The sequence below is a fragment of the Tamandua tetradactyla genome, chromosome 20, assembly GCF_023851605.1.
Source record: "Tamandua tetradactyla isolate mTamTet1 chromosome 20, mTamTet1.pri, whole genome shotgun sequence".
Taxonomy (NCBI): Eukaryota; Metazoa; Chordata; class Mammalia; order Pilosa; family Myrmecophagidae; genus Tamandua; species Tamandua tetradactyla.
Window position 1 is genome coordinate 21569289 of NC_135346.1, and position 25178 is coordinate 21594466.

Consider the following 25178-nt stretch of genomic DNA (forward strand, 5'->3'; position numbering starts at 1 on the left):
ATGTGACTGTGTGATTGTGAAAACCTTGTGTCTGATGCTCTGTTTATCTACAGTATGGACAGATGAGTAAAACATAGTGATTAAAAATAAATAAATAATAGGGAGAACAAATGTTAAAATAAATTTAGTAGATTGAAATGCTAGTGATCAATGAAAGGGAGTGATAAGGGATATAGAAAAAAATAGGGGAAACAGGCTAAAATATATTGGATAGATGGAAATACTAGTAATTAATGAGAGGGAGAGGTAAGGAGTATGGTATGTATGAGGTTTTTTCCTTTTTTCTTTTTATTTCTTTTTCTGAATTGATGCGAATGTTCTAAGAAATGATCATGGTGATGAATATACAACTATGTGATGATATTGTGAGTTATTGATTATATTCCAAGAATGGAATGATCATATGGTAAGAATGTTCATTTTTGTAAATTGTTATGTTTAAAAAAATTTTTTTAGTTAAAAAAAAAAGATTAAGAGTTAAGCCCCCAGAGAACCTCACTGTGTCCAACTCATACTCACCCCACTCTGTCCAGTACTGGTGTCCAATTCTTTTCTGACTCTGTATTTTTGTTTGTTTAATTTTCTTTCACCAAATTGTATGTTGTTTGAGGAAATTTTTAAGGTCAATTCTTCTTCACCATCTGTTTTTGGGTTATTGTCAGTAAAATAAAAGATGCATAGCAATCATAACAAACTTGTTGGATTTTTAATAGTGTGAATATACTTGGAGACTTATATACCTACACATACCTTAATAAACACCCTATAAAGTCCTTAATAACAATGTAAAGAAGATACTACTTCTTGTCTGGCTTTCATCCGGTATATATTTGTTTCTTCATCTGTTTATTAGCTTTTTCTTCCCGCACCTCCATACTCCACCAACGACAATAAGTTCCTTGAAGACAAAGTTTTGTTTTGTTTTCACTACTATATTCGGAAGGAGCAGAGCTTGGCACATTTTAAACTCTTAATAAATATTTCCTAAATATTTATTACATTGAAACTAATAATGTTTATTGAGATATAATTTGCTTACAATAAGAGGTAACTTTTTTAAGTATACAGTTCAATGAATTTTAATAAAAGTAGAATTGCTGGGTCATATGATATAGAAGATGTTTGTTTAACGTTATAAGAAGCTGCAAAATTATTTTCCAAAGTGATAATATTACTTTACATTCCCACATTCTCACCAGTGCTTTCTATTGTCAAAATTTTAATTTTAGCTATTCTAGTGGGTGTGTAGTAGTATCTCATTGTGGTTTTAATTTGTGTTTCCTTGTTAACTAAAGATATTAAGCATCTGTTCATGTGCTAATTGAATATTTGTTCATCTCCTTGAAGTATATGCTCAAATCTTTTGCTTATTTTAAATTTAGTTATTTGCCTTCTTAAAATTGAGTTATGGGAGTTTTTAAACATAATCTGGATCCAAATTCTTTGTCACATATATGTTTTGTGGGTATTTTATCACAGTCTGTGAGTTGATTTTTCATTTTTAAAAATGTCTCTTGAAGAGCAGAAGTCTACACCTTCATAAGCCCTAGTATATCCATTTTTTTTTTCTTTCTTGGCTTGTATTTACTTAGATGGACTTCCTTGCATCAGCAAAGTTGTGATGACTTTCTCCTATATTTTCTTCCTAGAAATTTTATAGTTTTACCTATTTACAGTTTATCTGTACTTCATTTTGAGTTGATATTTGTGTATGGTGTGAGGTAAAGGTTCATATTTTTCAAAGATATCCGGTTGTTCGATTTGCTGTAAAAGCCATCCTTTCCCACTGAATAATCTTGGCACCTCTGTCAAAAAAATCACACGACCATATATGTGTGGGTCATTTTCTGGGCTCTCTTGTTCTATTTTATTAATTTATATGTGTATGCCAATACCATATAGTTTTGATTACTGTTGTATTATACTGAAGTCTTGGAATCAGGTGGTGTAAGTTCCCCCAACTGTGTTCTCCTTTTTGTTATTCTGTATCCTTTTATGAATTTTAAATGAATTTTAGCACTTCCTGTCACTTCCTTTTTTAAAAAAAGCCTTCTGAATATTGATTAGGATTGCATGGAATCTATAGCTCAATTGGGAATATCTTAACATTGAAGTTTTGAATCCATGAACATGGTATATATCTTTGTTTAAGTGTTCTTTAATTTTTCTAAGCAATGTTCTCTTTTTTCAGTATACACACTTTCTGCATATTTTGATGAATTTAATATTTAGTATGTAATGCTTTAATTCATTCTAAACAACACTTAAAATTTTCCATTTCTAATTGATAATTGATAGTATGTAGAAATTAATTGATTTTGTGTATTGCTCTTGTATTCTGGGTCCTTAAAAATTGACATCCAGGTAAATATTGACTAGAAATAGTTAGAGTGGACATTTTTTCATGTTTCTGATCTTTTCTGGGGGAAAACATGTTAGCCTTTCACCATTAAGTGTTAAAATTTCACTTTGGTAACATATATAACATAAAATTTGCCAAGTTTATAGTTCACTGGCATTAATTACATTTACAGTGTTGAGCTACTGTCATCATCTATTCACCATTAAATTTTTGTAGATACCTTTTAGCAAATTGAGGAATTTTCCTTTGTTTCCATTTGTTGAGAGTTTTTATCATGAATAGTAGAAAATTTGTCAGATGCTTTTCTATACCTAAGGAGATGATCATATGGCTTTTCTTTTGTAGCCTGTTACTATAATAAATTATAAAGATTGGGTTTTTTTTTTTTAAGCCGTACGGCGGGGGTCATATTTCATTCTTTTTCCATGTGACTGTCCCATTATTGCAGCACCATTTTTTGCATTTTTGGGGGGGCGGGGAGAAGTGCATGGACTGGGAATCAAACCTGGGTCTCCTACATGACAGGTGAGAATTCTACCACTGAACTACCCTTGCACCCCAGATTGGTTTTTTAAAACTTTATTTATTGTGAAATATAACATATATGCAGAAAAGTGTTAGATTTCAAAATACATTTTAACAAGTAGTTATAGAACAAACTTCAAAGTATAGTATGGGTTACAATTCCACACTTCCAAGTATTTCCTTCTAGCTTCTCTAATACAGTGGAGACTAAAAAGAAATATCAATATAATGATTCAGTAGTCATACTCATTTATTAAATCTTATCTTCTCTGTTATAACTCCTCCCTCTCATTTGATCCTTCTCTCAGTCTTGAAGGATATTTGGGCAATGACCATTCTGACTTCTTCATGTTGAGAAGGGGTGTTGATATTATGGGTTAGGGGATGTAACTGGTTGAGGCTCTTGGAGAGATTGGTAGCTCTGGGTTTCAGGGCTTATCTGGCATAGGAACAATCTGGAGGTTTTAGATTTTTTTAAAATAAACTGAGTGAAACTCTTATAGAGTCTTAGATGGAGCCCTGGGTATTCTTTAGGGTTTTCAGGAATATTGGTGGTTGAGGCTTGGCATACTATGGCAATTTGTAGTATCTAGCTGAAGCTTGCTTAAGAGTAACCTCCAGAACAGCCCCTCGACTCTATTTGAAATCTCTTAGCCACTAAACCTTATTTTGTTACATTTCTTTTCCCCCTTTTGGTCAAGCAGGCATTGTCAATCTGATGATGCAAGGGCCAGGCTCATCCCTAGAAGTCATGTCCCACACTGCCAGGGAGACTTACACCCCTGGAAATCATGTCTCACATAGAGGGGAGAATAATGAATTTATTTGCAGAGTTGGGCTTAGAGAGGAAGAGACTACATCTGCGCACCAAGAGGTTCTCTGGAAGTGACTTTCAGGCATAATTATAGGTTGACTTAGCTTTCCCGTTACAGAAGTGAGTTTCATCAGAGTAAGCCTCAAGATCAAAGATTTGGTCTATTAACTTGGGAGTCTCGAATGTTTGCGATAGTGTCAGGAATTTCCCAGGTGGGTAAATTTGATAGTTCCATATTTTTTCTCCAGTCCTCAAGGGAATTTGCAAATACTTTTTTATTATCTGCCCAATACATTCTGAAATGTGTCAGGGTATTACATAAAGTTATACAGAATTACAAGATTGCATTCCCTATTCTAGGCTACGTGTGTTTGGTTTGTTTAAATGAATTGGCCAGATGGCTTAAGTTAGATTGTGTACAACAGAAAATTTAAATTTTGGATCCTTTTGTCTTACACAGAAGGTGAAGTTTTAGAATACAGACACTATCATCCTTTACCCTGTGTTCTGATTTACCTTAGGTCCCAACCAAATCAGCTTTGTTCATATCTCCAACTGAAGTCTCATCTCTTTTTTCAGCTTCTTTAACAGTTGCTGTATGAAGTAATGCTGTCACATTAGTTGTCACACAGGCACCTGAAGTTCCAGGGAAATACCAGGTTATACACATTGAGCACAGCATCTCAGAATTTTTAAATAACACTTAAAACTGAGGAATAAATGTGACTGCTTTAAGAGCTTACAATCTAGGCCCTAATTTTCTAAATGAGACCATACGATATTTGTCCTTTTGTTTCTGGTTTGTTTTGCTCAACATTATGTCCTCAGGGTTCATTTACCTCATTGCATGCCTCATGATTTAATTCCTTTCTGTAGCTGCACAATATTCCATCGTATGTATACATCAATTTTCCTTTCCACTCCTCAGTCAATGTACCCTTTGGCCACCTCCCTCCATTGGCCATTGAATAATGCCACCATAAACATCAGTATGCAAATGTCTGAATTCCTGCTTTCAGCTCTTCTGAGTATATTCCTAGTAACTGGATTGCCTAATCATATGGAGACCCTTTATCTAGCTACCTGTGGATCCACTGCATTACACAGATTGGTTTTGAATGTTTAACCAACCTTTTACCTTTAGGATATACCCAACTTTGTCATCATTTAGTAACTTTTTTATATTGCAGCACTGAATTGTTAATTTTATGTAAAGGATTTTTGTATCCATGTGCATTAAGGATATTAGTCTAGACTTTCCTTGTAAGTTCTTTGTTTGGCCTCATTCTCAGGGTAATGCTACCTTCATAAAATGAATTGGTAACTGTTTCCTCCTCCTCCATATTCTGAAAAGAGTTTGTGTAGGATTGGCGTTATTTTTTCTTAAGCGTTTTGTAGAATTCGCAAGTGAAGCCAACTGGACCTGGAGTTTTCTTTGTGGGAATATTTTAAAATATGAATTCAATTTCTTTAATAGCAATGATGCTATTCAGATTTTCTATTTCTCATTAAGTCCAAAAAAACACCAAACGCAAACATTCGTAACTTTTGATCATCCCTTTCTACATATATGATCAGTAATTCACAATATCATCACATAGTTGCATATTCATCATCATGATCATTTCTTGGAACATTTGCATCTATTCAGAAAAAGAAATAAAAAGAAAACAAAAAAATTCAAACATAACATACCCCCTCCCCCTCCCTCTCACCGATCACCAGCATTTCACTCTAAATTTATTTTAACATTTGTTCCCCCTATTATTTATTTTTATTCCATATGTTCTACTCGTCTGTTGATAAGGTAGATAAAGGAGCATCAGACACAAGGTTTTCACAATCACACAGTCACACTGTGAAAGCTATATCATTATACAATCATCTTCAAGAAACATGGCTACTGGAACACAGCTCCACATTTTCAGGCAGTTCCCTCCAGCCTCTCCACTACATCTTGAATAACAAGGTGATATCTATTTAATGCGTAAGAATAATCTCTGGGATAACCTCTTGACTCTGTTTGGACTCTCTCAGCCACTGACACTTTATTTTCTCTCATTTCACTCCTTCCCCTTTTGGTCAAGAGGGTTTTCTCAATTCCTTGATACTGAGTCTCAGCTCATTCCAGGAGGTAAATTGTAAATTTAAAGGAATTTGTCCATTTCTTCCAATTTATTGTCATAAAGTTGTTCATAATATTCCCTTAGTATCGTGTTAATATCTGTAGGATCTGTAGTGTTGTTCTGTTTCATTCATAACACTGGTAGTTTGTGTCTTCTTGAGCTTTAACTTAAACTAGGCTTATCAATTTTATTGGTCATTTCAAAGAAACAGCTTTTGGTTTCATTTATTTTTCTCTATTGTTTGTCCAGTTTATTTAATTTCCATTTTCATCTTTATTATTTCCCATCCTTCTACCTACTTGGGCTTGCTTTACTCTTATTTTTTCTAAGATAATCATTTAAAGAGATAAATTTTGTTCTAAGCACTGCTTTGATTACATCCAGCTAATTTTGGATGGTATATTTCCATTATAATTCAGTTAAAAATATTTTCTAATACACCTTGCACTTTATTTTTTTGACCTGTGGATTATTTACAAGTTAGTTGTTTGATTTCCAAATATCTGGAGGTTACCAAAATATCTTTTAATCATTGATTTCTAATTTTATTGTGGTCCAAGAATATACTTTGTATAATTTCTATTCTTTTAAATTTGTTAAAAAAAATTAATGGCACAGGATATGACCCATCTTGGTGAATGTTCCTTGTGCATATGGAGAAAAATGTTTATTCTCCTGCTGTTGGTTGTTCTTGTTGTATAATGGTCAGTTAGATCAATTTGGACTGATAGTGTTGTTCAGGCCTTCTATATACTTATTGCTTTTTTTTTTTTTTACTACTTGTTCTAGCAAACACTAGAGGAGAGAGGAGAGTTGGAATCTCCAGTGAGAAATGCGGATTTATTTCTCCTTTCAATTCTATCAGTTTATGCTTCATATTTTTTTAACTTTATATTTTGAAATAATTTTAAACTTATAGGACAGTTACAAAAATAATATAAAACCCTTGCAGAAAACTCCAACATACCTCTACCCAGGTTCCCAGATCCACCTAATTTTAACATTTTGCCACATTTACCTGCTTGCCTTCTGTTCTAGTTTGCTAACTGCTGGAATGCAATATACCAGAAACGGAATGGCTTTTAACAAGGGGAATTTAATGAGTTGCTAGTTTACAGTTCTAAGGCCGAGAAAATGTCCCAGTTAAAACAAGTCTATAGAAATGTCCAATCAAATGCATCCCGGGAAAGATACCTTGGTTCAAGAAGGCCGATGAAGTTCAGGGATTCTCTCTCATCTGGAAAGGCACATGGTGAACACAGTCACAGTTTCTCTCTCAGCTGGAAGGGCACATGGCAAGCAAGGCATCATCTGCTAGCTTTCTCTCCTGGCTTCCTGTTTCATGAAGCTCCCCGGGAGGCATTTTCCTTCTTCATCTCCAAGGGTCGCTGACTCATGGACTCTCTGCTTCGTGGTGCTGCAGCATTCTCTGCTCTCTCTGAATCTCTCGTTCTCCAAAACATTTCCTCTTTTATAGGACTCCAATAAACCAATCAAGACCCACCCAAATGGATGGGGACATGTCGTCCCCTAATCCAGTTTAACAACCATTCTTGACTAAATCACATCATCCAGGGAGATGATCTCATTACAGTCTCAAACATACAGTATTGAATAGAGATTATTCTACGTTTATGAAATGGGATTTATGTTAAAACATGGCTTTTCTTAGGGGGCATATATCCTTTCAAACCAGCACACCTTCCTTCCTTCTTTCCTCCCTCCCTCCATTCCTTCCTTCCTTCTCTCTAGCTATCTAGCTATCTACCTTCTGAACATTTGAGAGTAGATTGTATACATCATGCTCCTTGAACACTTAATATCCTCATGTAAGTTTCCTGAGCAAAGATGGTCGCATACCATCTTAAGTATAGTTACCAAATTCAAGCAAATTAATGTTGATATTTAGCCTATGGTCAATATTCTAGGTTTCTCCCATATATCCCAGTAATGTCCTTTTGGGCCTTTTCTCCTCGCTTGTTAGTTCCAGTTCAAGATCATGGATTGAATTTCATTGTAATTATCTCTTTAGTCACTCCATTTAAAAATAAACATATATACAGCATAAAGTTTCCCATCTCAGCCATTCCCAAGCACCATTCAGTGGAATAAATCACATTTACAATGTTGCACTACCCTCACCACCTTCCATTTCTAGAACTTTCCATCACCACAAAGAAAAACTGCACCCATTATGCCCACCCCCTGCCCGATAAGCTGAACACAGCTTTCTGTCTGTATGAATGTACAAACTCTAGTTATTTCATATGAATGAAATCATGCAATATTTGTCCTTTTGTATCTGGCTTATTTCACTCAGCACGATTTCTTCAAGGTTCATCCATGTCATTGCATGTATCAGAACTCCTTCCTTCTTATAGCTGAATAATATTTCATGGTACATATATACCATATTTTGTTTATCCTTATTGGTTGATGGACACTTGGGTTGCTTCCACCATTTGCCTATTGGGAATAATGCTGCTATGAACTACTGGGGTACAGATATCCATCTAATTCCCTAGAAGTGGGACTACTGGGTCATATGGTAGTTCTGTTTAACTTTTTGAAGAACCATCAAACTGTTTACCACTTCATATGTTTTAAAGCTGTATTATTAAGTGCAGTTTGTTATTTTTTTAACTTTTTATTACAAAATAATTATAGACTTACAGTAAGCTTCAAAAATAGTATGAGGCCCCCTGTACCCATCAACCAGCTCTCCCTCTGGAAGCATTTTACATCACTAGCATGATATCAAAACCCACTGATGCAACCTACAGACTGAGTTCAGATTTCAATAGTTTTTACATGTCCTCATTTGAGTGTGTGTGCATTTAATTTCTATGGAAATTTATTACATGTAATAATAAATTACATTACAAATCTGACAAATTAGTCAGGTTTCTCTAGGGAAACAGAACCAACAGGAGATATCTGTAAATATGAGATTTTATAAAGGTGTCTCATGCAACTGTGGAGATGCACAAAACCAAATTCCCTAGGACAGACTGCAAGCTGACAGCTCTGATGAAGGTCTTAATGAATCCCCTAGGAGAAGCTAGCTGGCTGAAGCAGAGAAATATTCTCCCTTCTGACTTCTTAAAAGCCTTCATCTGATTAGGTTAAATGTCACTAATTGCGGCAGGCACTCCCAACTGCAGATGTAATCAGTCATGGATGCACTCAACATACTGATGATTCAATAAGCCAGTCTTCTGGTTAGTAACCAGTCACAGAATGTCCTTGCAGTAACAGTTAGCCAGTGCTTGCTTAACCAGACAACTGTGCAACATCACCTGACCAAGTTGACACATGAACCAAAACCATAACACATGCATAGATTTGTGTAACCAACATCATATAGTACAAGAATATTCCAGCACTATAAAGAACTCTCTCATACTACCCATCCCCCACCCGTAAACCTTGCCAATCAATGCTCTGTTCTCCATCTATAATTATGTCATTTCTTTTCTTTTCTTTTCTTTTTTTTTTTACATGGGCAGGCACTGGAAATCAAACCCAGGTCTCCGGCATGGCAGGCAAGAATTCTGCCACCGAGCCACCATCGCACCACCCTGATTTTGTCATTTTTAAATATCATATAAATGGAATAGCCTTTTGAGATTGGCTTTTTATCATTCCCTATAATGCCCTGAAATCCGTCCGAGTTGTTGCATGTCTCAAGAGTTTGTTCCTTTTTTTTGTTGATGTACCATACATGGATATACCACAGCTACTTTAGCTTTTCACCACATGAAATATGTGTGGGTTGTTTCCAGTTTGGAGCTACTATAAATAAAGTGGCTATAAACATTCGTGTATAAATTCTTGTGTGGACGTGAGCTTTCCATGTCTCTGGCGTAAATGACCAGGAGCACAATTTCTGTATCATAGGATAAATGTATATTTAGTTTAAAAAGAAAATACCAAATTATTTTCCAGGAGGCTGTACCATTTTGCATTCCCACCAGTAATATATGAGATCTAATTTCTCCATATTCTTGCCAGCATTCACCATTATCACCATTTTTAAAATATTAGCTCTTCTAATAGGTGTGTGATATCTCATTGTGGTTTTAAGTTGCATTTCTATAATGTCTAATGATGTCAAACATCTTTTCATATGCGAATTTGCCGTTCATATATTGTCTTTAGTGAAAAGTCTGCCCATATCTTTTGCCCATTTTCTAGTGGGGATTATTTGTTTAGTTACTATTGAGTTTTGAGAGTTCTGTATATATTCTATATATGAGATATGTGATTTACAAATATTTTCTTCCAGTTTTTAGCTTGTCTTTTCATCCTTTTAACAAGGGCTTTCACAGTGCAAAACTTTTTAATTTTGACAAGGTCCCAATTTATTGATTTTTTTCTTTTATGGGTCATGCTTTCGGTACCATATCTAAGAACTGTCCATCCAGACCTAAATCCTGTTTTATAGATTTAAGATTTTTATTTGAATCTATGATCCGCTTTGAGTTAATTTTTGTATAAAATATGAGATTTAGATTGACATTCATTTTTGGTCTATGGCTATCCAATTGCTTCAGTACCATTTGTTGAAAAGATTATCTTTCCTTTATTGAATTGCATTTGCATGTCTGTGAAAATCAGTTGGGCTGAACAGTACAAGAGGAGGTTATGCAGGCAGAGGCAGATGCCACTTTATCCTGCAGGATCAGGAAGGGTGTAGGACTTGTTGAGAACCGTAATGAAATCATATGATGAGGTAGCCTTAGTTTGAAGCTCATTCCACTGGATGCTAAATAGAAGGGAAAAAACAAGTCCTTGGTGACATAATTATGCCTCTGGATCAAATCAATCTGGCACCTATATATTTCTGAACTTCCAGTTATATAAGCCAATAAATCTTTATTGTTTAAAAAATCAGTTGACTGTACTTGTATGGGACTATCTGGGTTTTCTATTCTGTTCCATTGAACTACATGTCTTAGCTCTCTGCCAATACCACATTGTCTTGAATACTGTAGTTACAGTGTCAACCTTAAAATTGGGTAGAGTAATTCCTCCTACTTTATTCATCTTTTTTCAAGACTATTTTAGCTATTCTAGGGCTAATTGCATATAAAATTTAGAATAAGTCTGTATATCTAAAAAAAATTATCATATTTTGATAGGAATTGTGTTAAACCTAGATCATTTTGGGTAGAACTGACATCTTTACCATTCTGAATCTTCCCATCTGTGACTATCGTATGTCTCTCCATTTCTCTAGACTTTTGATTTCTTTCATCAGCGTTTTATAATTTCCAGCATACCACTTCTCTACATATCTTGTTAGATCTATACCTATATATTTAACTTTTAAGCAATTGTAAATTGCACTGGGTTTTTTCATTTCAATTTCCACATGTTAATTGTTAGTATATAGGTATACAATCAGCTTTTTAAAATTATGTATTTTAATTGTGGTAAAATGTACAAAACATTAAAATCATTTTAACCATTTTAAGTGGACAATTCCTAGACCTTAAGAACACTGATGCTACTGTGCAACATCCAGACTGTTTTCATCATCCTAAACCAAAGCTCACACTCATTTAGCACTAACGCTCTGTTTCCTCCTCTTGCCACCTCTGGAAGCCACTATTCTGTTTTCTGTCTCTGAGAATTTGATTATCTTAAGCATTTCCTATAAGAAAAAACATACAGTACTTGTCCTTTCGTGTCTGGCTTATTTAACTGAATACGATGTCTTCAAAGTTCATCCAGGTTGTCACATGTACCAACAGTGCACTTCTTTTTATGGCTAAATAATATTCCATTGTATGGATATACCAAATTTTGTTTATCCATTCATTTGTTGATGAAATGTTGGTTTGCTACCACCATTTAGCTGTTGTGCTGCAATGAACACTGGTGTGCAAATATCAGTCTGAATCCTGCTTTCAGTTCTTTGGGATATATACCTACAAGTGGAACTGCCAGGTCATATCGTAATGCAATTTTAAAATTTTCTGAGGAATGGCAAACTGTTTTCCACAGTAGCTGTAACATTTTACCTTACTATCAATAATGTAAAAGTGTTCCAATTTTTCTGCATCTTTACCGGCACTTATTTCCTATTTTTAAAATAATAGCCATTCTACTGGGTGTCAAGTGGTACCTTGTTTTAATTTGCATTTCTCTAATGGTTAATGACGTTGAATGTTTTTTCATATACTTATTGGCCATTTGTTTATCTTCTTTGGTGAAATGTTTATTCAAATCCTTGGACCTTTTTTTTAAAAAAAACTTTTTTATTGTATAGTATAACATGTATACAAAGCAAAGAAATGAAAAAGCAATAGTTTCCAAAGCACTCTTCAAAAAGTGATTACAGGACAGATCCCAGAGTTTGTCATGGGCTATCATATGATCCCCTCATATTTTTCCTTCTAACTGCTCCGGAATATAGGAGGCTAGAGGGCTTAAATATTTTTCCATCATCAGAATCGATCTTTTTTTCTGAACAATAACATATATACAAAAAAGCTGTACATTTTCAAGCACAGCACCACAATTAGTTGTAGAACATGTTTCAGACTTTGACATGGGCTACAATTTCACAATTTTAGGTTTTTACTTCTAGCTACTTTAAAATACTGGAGACTAAAAGAGATACCAATTTAATGTTTCAGCATTCATATTCATTTGCTAAGTCCTATCTTCTATGTATAATTCCACCATAACCTTTAATCTTTCCATACCTCTCTTTGGGGTTGTTTGGGTGATGGCAATTCTAAATTTTTTATATTGGAAGGGTTTGTCACTAATATGGGGTGGGGAGATGGAACTATCTGATGTTCTGGAGAGAGTGGGCTAGGTTTCAGGACTTATCTGGACCGGGGACCCATCTGGAAGTTGTAGATTTCTGGGAAGTTACTCTAGTGCCTGGAACCCTTGTGGAATCTTATATATTGCCCTGGGTGTTCTTTGAAATTGGCTATAATGGTCCTGGTTGGGAGTTGGCAGGTTATGATAGGTAGCAAGGTCTAACTGAAGCTTGCATAAAAGCAACCTCCAGAATAGCCTCTCAACTCTATTTGAACTCTCTCTGATACTTTATTAATTGCACTTCTTTTCCCCCTTTTGGTCAGGAGGTAATTGTTGATCCCATGGTACCAGGTCTGGATTCATCTCTGGGAGTCCTCTCCCATGTCGCCAGGGAGACTTTCACCCCTGGATGTCATGTCCCACATAGGGGGGAGGGCAATGATTTCACTTGTAGAGTTGGGCTTAAAGAGAGTGAGGCCACATCTGCACAACAACAGAGGTCCTATGCTACCTATATAAGCTTCACAAGAGTAAGCTTCATGATCAAGGGCATGGCCTATTGATTTGGGTGTCCCTAAAGTTTGACACAGTATCAGGGGATTCCCTGATGGCAAGGTTTAATAGTTCCATAGTCTTTCTGCCCTTCCTCAGGGGACTTTGCCAATACTTTTTGATTATCTGCTTAATATACTCTAGGATGTTTCTAGGCATTGCAATTAATACAGGATTAAAGGACCTCTTTCTTATTCTGTGTTCCCTGTTTCAGTTGTTCAAATGAGCTATATAGATAGTTTGAATTAGATTATGCACTACAGAAAATTTCAGTTCCAGATCAAATAAACCTTTCTTGCATTGGTCTCAAAGAGTATGTGTGGTTCTAAAATACAGACACTGTCTTCCTTACCTCTGTGTTCTGAATTACTTTAACCCCACCCTGTTCAGCTTTGTTCTTATCTCTAAGTATCCTTGGATCATTTTTCAATTGGCTTGTTTGTCTTTTTGTTGTTGAGTTGTATAAGTTCTGTATATGTACTGGATATTAAACCTATCAGGTATATGATTTCCAAATATTTTCTCCTATCTGTAAATTGTCTTTTCACATTCTTGATAATGTCCTTTGATGCAAAAAAGTTTTTAATTTTGATATAGTCCATTTTATCTTGTTGTTGTTGCTTGTGTTTTTGGAATAAAATCTAAAATCCATTGCTTATTACAAAGTCCTGAAGATATTTCCCTATGTTTTCTTGTAAGAGTTTTAGAGGCTTAGCTCTTATATTTAGGTTGTTGATCCATTTTGAATAAATTTTTGTATAAGGTGAGCAGTGGGGGTCCACATTATTCTTTACATGTGGATTTCCAATCATCCCAGCCCCATTTGTTGAAGAGAGTCTTCTTTCCCCATTGAATGGACTCGAGCTCTTGTTGAAGATCAAGTGGCCATAGATGTGTGGACTCTCAATTCTGATCTATTGATCTGTAAGTCTGTTTGTAGGCCAGTGCCACACTGCTTTTATTATCCTAGCTTTGTAGTAAGTTTTGAAATCAGGAAGTGTGATTTCTCCAACTTTGTTCTTTTTAGAGATTGTTTTGGCTATTTGGGGCCCCTGGCAATTCTATATGGATTTAGGGATCATATTTTCCATTTCTGAAAGAAGGCTACTGGTGTTTTGATAGGGATTGCATTGAATTTGTAGATTGTTTTAGTTAGTATTGACACCTTAACAATATTAAGTTCTCCAATCCATCAACATGAGATTTCTTTCCATTTATTTAGGTCTTCTTTAATTTCTTTCAGCAATGTTTTGTAGTTTTCAGTATACAAGCCTTTCATCTCCTTGGTTAAATTTATTCTAGGTATTTTATTCTTTTAGATGCTATTGTAAATGGAATTGTTTTCTTGATTTTCTTCTCAGATTGTTCATTACTGATGTACAGGAACCCAATTGACTTCTGTATGTTGACCTTCTTTCCTGCAACTTTACTGAATTTCTTTATTAGTTCTAGTAGCTTTAATGTGGATTTTTTTGGGTTTTCTATATATAGGATCATGTCATTTGCGAATAGGGATAATTTGACACAAAATATATGAAGCAAAAGTGACGAATTGAAGGGAGAAAGTGACAGTTCTACAAAAATAGTTGGGGACTTCAATACACCATTTTCAAGAATTTATGGAACATCTAAGCAGAATATCAGTAAGGAAATAGAAGACTTGAACTACACTATTAACCGATTATACCTAATGGGTATAGATAGATATTCCACCCAACCTTTTAACTTTATTTTCATGTAATCAAATGAATCAATCTTTTCTTGGATTGCATCTAAGTTTTGAGTCATAGTTAAAAAGCCTTTCCCCATACCCAAGTTATAGGAAAATTCATCTCCGTTTTCTTTTAGTACTTGTATGGTTTTTGTTTTTGTTTGTTTGTTTATTTACATTTAGATCCCTGATTTATTTGGATTCTATTCTTGTGTGTGATGATGCATGGGTCTAAATGTATCTCTCTTTTTTTTTTTTTTCAAATGACTATCTTGTTGTCCCAATACCATTAAATTAGTTTCCCAGCTGCTAAATAAATACTACACAATGGGTGGGCTTAATAATAGGAATTTTAAGCTCATGGTTTCAGAAGCTTTCCGGCTTGCTTCTTCCCAGGGTTGGTATCTTCTGGCTGGCTGGCAGTCTTTGGGGTCCCTTGGATTTTCAGTCCAATGGCAATGCACAAGGCAGCTTTTTCTCCTTTCCCTTCCAGATCCCTTTGACTTTTAGCTTCTGGCTGCTACCTGTGGCCTCTCCTTCCATGCCCAATTTTTTTGCATATAAGGATTTCGCCCATATTGGATTAAGGCCCATCCTCATTCAGTGTGGACACACCTTAATAATAACATCTTCAAAGTTCCTATGTACAAACAGGCTAACACCCACAGGCCCAGGGGTTGGGACCTGAACATGCCTTTGTGGGAGATATGATTCACCCCCAACAACAATTTATTAAAATTTTCATCTTTGTCCCAATGATTTGATTTAACAACTCTTGTCATGTAAATATTAAATTTCCATATTGCCAGAAAGTGCAGAATTATTTTGTATTGGAGCAGATGTAGGTTTACAGAAAAATCATGCATAAAGTACAGAGTACTTTGCCCCCCTCATAGGCACCTTTTGCCAAGAGGTTTTAATTATCAGAAAGCCGCACTCTCTTCTACTCAAAGTCGTCAATATATGTTAAAGTGAACCATTTCATTTAGAAAAAATTGACAACTCAGTCACACAAAGCTACTCGTTTGAAGAAAAATGATATTAATTTATTTAGCAAGATTAGAGCAATATGCTTGGGTGAAATTGGACAAATTCTACCTTTTTAAGAATTACTTCTCTTGGAGAATTTTTAGAAACTTTTTTATTATATAATTCAATGTATATACAAAGCAAAGAAAGAAAAAAGCAATCATTTTCAGAGTACTCTTCACAAGAAGTTACAGGACAGATTCCAGAGTTTGTCATGGGCTACCCTATCTTGAAGGATTTTCACGTGGACAGATTTAATGTGGTTTTTTTTTTTCAGGTAGTTTCCTGACATATTTAAGCTTTGTAATATAATAAAAATGAGAAGGCATTAACATAATAAAGATGAGAAGAGAATATCACCCAAATAGGAGAAACAGTAAACATCTTTTAAAAAACTTTTTGATTTCTGAAATCACTGTTTCTAATTCCAAAATTCTTCTTTTTCTTTTTTTCTTTTTTTTTTTTTTTTTTTTTTCATGGGCAGGCACCGGGAATCGAACCCAGGTCTCCAGCATGGCAGGTGAGGACTCTGCCTGCTGTGCCACCGTGGCCCACCCAATACCATCATATATTTTTCAAATTTATTTATGAAACATAACCACATACAAACACAAACATTCTTACCATATGATCATTCCATTCTTGTTACATATTCAGTAACTCACAATATCATCACATAGTTGTATATTGGTCATCATGATCATTTCTTAGAACACTTGCATCAATTCAGAAAAAGAAAAAGAAATAAAAAGAAAACAGAAAAAAATTCATACATACCGTACTCCTTACCCCTCCCTCTCATTGATCACTAGCATTCAATCTACTAAATTTATTTTGACATTTGTTCCCCCTATTATTTATTTCTTTTTAATCCATATGTTTTACTCATCTGTCCATAAGGTAGATAAAAGGAGCATCAGACACAAGGTTTTCACAATCACACAGTCACATTGCGAAAGCTTTATCATTATACAGTCATCTTCAAGAAACATGGCTACTGGGACACAGCTCTACATTTTCAGGCAATTCCCTCCAGCCTCTCCATTACACCTTAACTACAAAGGTGATATCTATTTAATGTGTAAGAATAACCTTCAGGATAACCTCTTGACTCTGTTTGGCAATTCCAAAATATTTTGATGAGATAATTTCTTGTTCTAAGGGTAGATAGAATAGAGGACTTATAAAACTTATTCCTGAGACTCACAGATCGACTCTTTTTTTAACAGATGAACTTTATTGCATCTTTAAAATCAAATAGGCCTGGTATCTTGTTCTTTCCATTGCTGCACAACTCCTTAGATCTTATTCCTCATCCTGCTGAACTGTACCTTTTTCAGAGACACAGATACCATCCAAAAATTTTCTTATATCCTGGTTTTTCACTGTTGTGGCTTGCTGAATCAAAGCAGCTGAATTGGATGCTAGTTCAATGTCATTTCCTTCAAGAATTAACTCATCTTTCTGGGCTTGAGATACTGAACAGGCAACACCTGGCCTCATCTGAACCCTGCAGAAATCCCAAGAAATTTTGGATTTCAACCAGAGACCCACTCTCCTGCCTAACGATTTGATGGGGAAGTGAGCATCCACAGACCTCACCTTGTAACGGAAGCCCAGGGTGACCCCTTGACCACATTCTGTACATGACGACAGACAGTGCCAACGGTGCCCATTTCCTTCCTATTTCCCTACCATCTGTCAACCCGAAGCCTCTTCTTTTTCTTCCCAAGTAGACCTAGTTCTACACTGATATGCCTGAAGTTCCTTTGCAGGGTCCCTCGGGGGCCCGTCACAATAACTGTGGGTCCCTTCAGAGTGTTGCCGACATTTTCTGGAACGTTGGCAGTCTGGCTGCTGAGAATGGTCTTCATTCACGCAGTAGATGCGGCAAAGACCCGATCAACTTCTTTTGAGACAAACTATGCAGCTAAACTTCACATAAATAGAAGGCTAGAACGTTGAGCTTCTTCAACAAATCATTGAATCTTCCACCTTTTAAATGAGGATACCTATTCAATTGCACTCTTGGTTATCTTTTTATATCTGTGTAGTTCAGATATAAAACTGATCTTTTTCTCACCTGATCTCTTAAGTTGACCTTAGATCATTCTTCAAATAGATAAATTAAATTGAATTGAGGGATTACTACATGATATTCAGGATTTTATGGGGATGATCATTTTTTTCCTTGAATGCAGTATTTTAATATCATCATGAGCAGGATTTTTGGATATTTTTGATCCTCTGGAAATAATGTTAGTGAATACTTATTGCACACTTCCTCTGTGCCAGGCAGAACCGGCTTCATGACCATGCGACCTCATTTAATGCTCTGCTGTGACAATCTTGCAATTCTTAATAATTTTTGAACAAGGGGCCCTGTTTTTTCATTTGGTATTGGCCCCACAAATTATGGAGCAAATTCTCATACTAAGCACTATGTTTAGCAACGAGGACATATATTCTGATATATGTTTTTGAAAGATCATTCAGGTTTCTGAGTATGAAATGGATTTTAGGGAAAGCAAGAGAGGAAGTAAGAAGACCAGGGAGGATGCTATGCTGATATTCAAGGGTCTTCAACCCAGGTGGTGGCAGTGGAGATGAAAAGAAGTTGACAGATTCAAGATATATTTTGCAAGTAGTAAATATTGGCAAAATATTGGATGTAGGCATACAGAAAGAAGATGCATGCTATCTGAATTTCTGACTTGAGTAACTAGTTGAATGAAAGTGTCATTTTCTAGATCAGGAAGGCTGTAGAAAGAATATATTTGAGTGTGTAGTCAAGCGCTGGGCTTGACAATACTAAATGAAAGAAGCCATACACAAAAGACTATGTATTTTATAATTCCAATTTCATGAATTACTAGAAAAACTAAAACTATATAGATAATAGATTAGTGGCTACCTGAGGCTGTGAATAGGAGCAAGAATTGGCTGCAGATAAGTATAAGAGAACTTTTTTGGACAATGGAAGTAGTATTCTAAACTGGGGTTGTGGTTTTGGTTGCACAACTGTATACATTTATTAAAAAATCACTGAATTGGCTGGCACCAGGAAAAGTGAGAGTGGGATTTTCCCAGTCCTTCGACTACATCCTAACTAGCCTCTACTCTGGTCACATTTGGGTAGAAATGTCTTCTATAAAAAGAAATCCAAAGCAAGAAATGATTTCCAGTTACACTGTTCAGCTGCCAAAGGAGATATTGCCAAATTAACAGTAATATTCAGTCATTCTCCATCTCTACTCAGTGAAACTTTTGAAAATGGTTGGATTGCTTTAATGTATGCTTCAAGGAATGGACACACTCAGATGTTGTCCAATTCTCCTTGAGAAAGGGTGTAGCAGGCCCATTGTCAATAAATCAAGGTAGACTAAATTTGGGAGTTATAAACATATGGCTGATTTACTAGCTAATGCTAAAGGTGGGAAGAAGCCTTGGTTCCTAGCCAATGAAGTGGAAGAATGTAAAAATTATTTTAGCAAGACATTACCAAACCAGAAAGGTGAAAAAAGAAATAATTCTAACTGGGTACTAGCTAAAAACAAGCTACCCAACCATAGTTTAGATCCTTTTTTTCAGATTTAAATCCCTTGGTTACTCTAGGTGGCAATAAAGAAAGTTCCCAACAGCCAGAAGTCAGACTTTGTCACCTGAACTACACAGATATAAAAGAGTACTTGACTCAGCCTGAGAAGATCAAAACTTTGGTTTTCCTTGGAGTAGAACTTGAAATGAAAATAGAATTACTTAATAATGCCAGGGAAGAAGAGGCAGATGGGTTGGTTGCCTGATTTGCTCTAAGTGTAGATCCTATTGCCACTGAAGAATTTAAGCAAAGACACAGAAATTGTTCTTTTCTTCATCCTCCAGTGCCAGCTCTTCTACAGTTGAAAGAAAAAGAAGCTGGGGTTGTAGCTCAAGCAAGATCTATTCTTGCTTGGTACAGTCAATAGAAGTTCTGCCCAACCTGTGGAACTGCACTAAAATTGAAGAAGGTGGCTATAAAAAGGTATATTTAAAAAAAAAAAAACTGTCTTAGCCTCCCCTGCGTTCACGGTACATCATATCCAAGAATTGATCCAGTAGTAATCATGCAAGTTGTTCATCCAGATGGGACTAAATATCTTTTAGGCAGGCAGAAAAGATTTCCCCAGGCTTGTTTACTTGTCTTCTGGATTTCTTGAACCTGGGGAGACAATAGAAGGTACTGTTTGGAGCACAGTAGTAGGGGAAAGTTGAGTCAAAGTTGGCCATGTTCAGTAGGTCGCTTGTCAACTATGGCCAATGCCCTCCTCCCTAATGATTGGTTTCTTAGTTGTGGCAGTGTCTACAGAAATCAAAGTTGACAAGAATGAAACAGAGGATGCCCACTGGTTCACTAGAGACAGGTCATGGATAGTCTGACCACAGGGAAGCAACAGGCATTCTTTGTGCCACGCTGAGCTATTGCACATCAATTAATCAAACACTGGGTTGGAATGAACTCCAATCTCTAAATTAAGAACAGGTCGTTGTTTTAGTATTATTTGATTTCTAATTACCACTTATTCCTCAAATGAGATTAGAAATATTCAATGCTCTTCAGAACATCACAACCCAAAAGAGCATATTGGGTTTTCAAAATGTTTTCCATCTCGACCACAGAATTCATATTTTTAATTATGAATTAGAATTCAGATTTTGTTAGATCAGAATCAGTCTTCTCCAAATATTGTTTCTGGTTGTGTTTCAGCACTGTATTTCACAAACTAAGAGATAACATATTGTAAACAAATACATTCTAAAAATATGAATAAACCTAAATTGCAATCAGTTATCCTAGGGTACCTTGTAAGCATTAAATTGATCATTAATGTGCCTAATTTGAGAAGTGAAACTAAATAATTTTAATGACTGAGTTTGTATTGATTTCTAATCTTTCAATTACTATAAAGTTCCTTTAGGCTGTATAAGCTGATTTTTGTTCCTCTTTGCATTGTAACCCCAGGTACCCTGGTTCCACTGTTTTTAGCAGTGGTGTTACTATAGTGTTGTAACTGATCTCATTTGAGAATTATCTGTTTTAAAAACTAACTCCACGAGTCATCTCAGAATACCATGCCCTCATGCAGCGAGGATTTAAATGACAACTTACCAGTGTGTCTGTGACCTCCTCCTTAAACCTAAAATTAATTAACATATCTAGTTACCTGTGTTATACCCAAAGTTGTTAAGACAAATCAAGATTCTGTTTTTTCCCACTGAAATTAAATGTATTTGAAAGGAATTTTTCTCAAACATCAGATACTAAATAAATCCCAGATAGGTTTACGTATTTAATAAAAACACTGGCTTTATGTCATTTTGTGACGAGCACTGTGTCTTCAGTAGCAAAAATAAAAGTATATAATCTCTAGCAACAATATTTATTATAATCAATTACAGTGTCTTGGTTTGGGGCTTTATTTCAACACATCTGAAAAAGCCTTTATATATTTTACTGACTTTATCAGTAAGACTACAGAGAAAGTAAATTGTAGTGCTTCACAGTTTTGTAACAGAGAAACTCATGTTTTATAAGGCTGTGTTGAAATTATTTTAAAAAGAAGTTAATAAATGTACAAATTTATGTAATTTGGGTCTTTATTATTATACGTTAGAACTGGAAGAGATCTTAAGAACAATGTATGAAGTTCACTCTCTTTACGTTATAGATCAGAAATAGGAAGTTCTGAAAGGTAAATTTAATTAATTGGTGAAGTTTATACAGCTAATTAATTAACAACAGTTGTGAACTGTATAAACCAGTCCAGGCTTCTCCCTCCTACAGGACACAGAAATTATTACTAAGAATATATGTGGAACAAATTAAAAGAAGAGCTGATAAACATAAATTTAACTCAACAAATATTGTTAAAATTAAAGAAACTTAAAATGTATTTAACTTAAGATAATTGCTCGGATAAAACTTTATTTTACTAATGAGCAGTGATCTTCTTAATAATTGATGAACGCTTACTGACATCAGAACTTTAAATCAAATAACTTAGGTGGGATATTTAGATGCTTAATGAAATTTGAACTACATAAGTACATGGTAAATGATGTGCCTTGATTATAAAGTATAATGGCTCGAAATTCATTTTTACTCCAACTGTACGTACTTTTAGTACTTGCAGATTCTAAGATTACATCTTAAAGTCCAGGTTTCGCTAGAAGAAGAAAGTAAAATATGAAGCCTCAGCAAAATGTAGTTATAAATTTAGTTTGGGATATTTAATCCTGTGCTCAGGGAAAATCAGTATCCGAGTAAATTATTGTATTAGTAATTATTCTTAAACTGCTAACCTCTAAGAGGTGTGACCTATATGTCAATAGAGTAACCACTTCTAGAAATGGTACAGGTGCAAGTGTCTGAATGTATTCCAATAGAAATGAATGCAGCAATAGATTAAAATATGTATCTATCTGTAAAAAAAAGCAACACTGAATTGTATGTATGGGTTGTATGGTATGTAAATTATAAAACTGTTAAAAGAGTATGTTTTTGAATTGAGATATATTATATATTCAAATACCATAAAATCCTCCGAAGAGTACAATCAGTGCTTCATCATATAGCTGTGCATTCATCATCACAATAGGTTTTTGAACATTACTCAAAAAAATAAAACTAAAAACAAAAGTAAAAAAAGAACACTCAAAACATCCCAGATTCCTCATACCCCCTTATTGTTTATTTATTTTTAACTTTTTTTTTCTTATTCATCTATCCATACACTGGATAAAAGGAGTGTCAGTCACAAGGTTTCCACAATCACATGGTCACAGCTTAAAAGTTCTATGGTCATTCAGTCATCTTCAGGAATCAAGGCGATTGGATTACAATTCAACAGTTTCAGGTATTTCCCTCTAACTACTCCAATATACCAAAATCTGAAAAGAAATATCTATATACTGCATAAGAGTAACCTCCAGAATGACCTCTCAACTCGATTTGAAATCTCTCAGCTACTGAAACTTTATTTTGTTTCATTTATCTTCCCCCTTTTGGTCAAGAAGAGTTTCTCACTCCCACATTGCCAGGGCCAGGCTCATGCCTGGGAGTCATGTGCCACGTTTCCAGGGAGATTTACACCCCTGGGAGTCATGTTCCATGTAGAGGGGAGAGCAGTGAGTTTACCTACAGAGTTGACTTAAGAGAGAGAGGCCACAACTGAGCAACAAAAGAGGTTCTCTAGGGGTGACTCATAGGCAAAAATATAAGTGGCTTTAGCTCCTTCTCTGCAGAAGTAAGTTTCATAAGGACAAGCCCCAAGATAGAGGGCCTGGCCCATCAAATTGGCAGTCCCCAATGCTTGTGAAAGTATGTTTAATATTTCCACCTTCTTCCCCAGCCCCTTAAGGGGACTTTGCAAATTCTTTTTAATCTTCTGTCCTGATTACTCTGGGATGTATCAAGGCATCACACAAGCTGTAGAAACCAACAGAATCTCACTCCCTATTCAAGGTTCCATTTAATTATGATGTTCGAATAAGCTGACCACACAAGTTAAATGGGGTAATATACTACCAAAAATTAAAATTTTGCACCAAACAAACAGCTCTTCCTTTGGTCTCACACCGAAGTTGAAATTTTAAAATACAGTCAAGATCATCTTTTATCCTTTAGTCTGATTTACCTTAGTCCTACCCAGATCAGTTTCATTCATATCTCCAACTGGAGTCTGGTAACATTTTCAGTGCTTTCTTTCTTTCTTTCTTTTTTTTTTTTTTACATGGGCAGGCACTGGGAATCGAACCCGGTCTCTGGCATAGCAGGGGAGAACTCTGTCACTGAGCCACCATGACCCACTCATGGTGTTTTTAACCCCCTGTTAAAAACAGTTGCTTTATGGGGTAATTCTGATTTCATAGCTGCAGAACTCTAGCTCTTAGTCTGGTGTCACACAAACAGCCAAAGTTCCAGGGAATGACAAGTTATACACAATGACAAGTTATACAAGTTATACACAATGACAAATTATACACAAATAGTCAGCATCTCAGAATAACACAGTTACAACTGTGGAACAGATATGACTGCTGTAAGAGCTTACAACCTAGGAACCTTTACAATAGGCTTCACCTGATAACCTATGCTCTCGAATTCAATTCTCAGCGTTTGAGACTCATAGTCCGTATGAGTGAGGTAGGATAATATTTGTCTTTTCATTTCTGTCTTATTTTATTCAACATACTGCCCTCAATGTTCATTCACCTCAATTGCATGCCTCACAATTTCATTCTTTCTTGCATGTGCTCAGTAGTCCACCAAATGTATACACCATGGTTCCCCCGTCCATTCCTCAGTCCTTAGGCCAACTGCTGCCATAATGACCAGTGTGCAAATGTCCATCCTTGTCCCCACTCTCAGTCCCTCCAGGTACACCCTAAGCAGTGGGGTTGCAGGGTCCTACAGGAATCCCACCCTTAGCCTCCTGTGGAGCCACCATACTGCCTTCCAGAGGGGCTGCACCTCTCTACCTCTCCACCAACAGTAACTAGGTATATCTTTCTCTCCACGTTTTCTCCAGCCCTTGTTATCTCTTTGTTCATTTTTAAACAGTTTTATTCACACATCATACAATCCAAACTAAGTAAAAAATCAATGGTTCCCAGTATAATCACATAGCCGTGCCTTCACCACCACAATATATATGAGGACATTTCCATTTCTTTTGCCAAGAATCCCATACCCTGCCCCCATATCTCCTGCTTATTGACATTTAGCTTTGGCATATTGCCTTTGTTGCATTCAATGGAAGCATATTACAGTATTACTGTTAACTATAGACCCTACTTTGCATTCATTGATTTCCCCCTCACACCATCCCATTTTCAGTACCTTCCAATGTTGACATTCATTTGTTCTCCCTCATGCAAAAACATTCTTATATTTCTATATTTAGTCACCATCGTTGTTCACTTATGGGCATCACTAAGTTATACCATCCCAGTTTTTATGCTCTGTCTTTCTTTCTGGTTTCATACATGCCCTCAGCCCCCCTCCCTCAACCATACTCACACTCAGCTTTGTTTACTGTACTTACAGTATTGTGGTGCCATCAGAGAGTGTTGTGCTATCCATTTGGGGAACTTTACAGTCATACCTGTTAAACATTCTGAACTCCTTCAGCACCAAATGTCCAATCTCTACCTTCTTTCTATCTCCTGATAACCCGTGTCCTCAACTTTAGCTCTCGAAGTTCACTCATTAATGTTAGTTCGTATTAATGAGACCAC

The 25178-nt window shown here is 35.7% G+C and overlaps 1 protein-coding gene and 2 pseudogenes across 7 annotated transcripts in view; 2 read left to right on the forward strand and 1 right to left on the reverse strand.

The window, feature by feature from the left end:
- Positions 1 to 25178, forward strand: part of LOC143663888 (protocadherin gamma-C3) — a 165130-nt gene that overhangs the window by 96718 nt on the left and 43234 nt on the right. The window lies entirely within an intron of this gene.
- Positions 15154 to 23673, forward strand: LOC143663886 (NAD-capped RNA hydrolase NUDT12 pseudogene; annotated as a pseudogene).
- On the reverse strand, positions 17208 to 17776 carry LOC143663887 (large ribosomal subunit protein uL6 pseudogene; annotated as a pseudogene).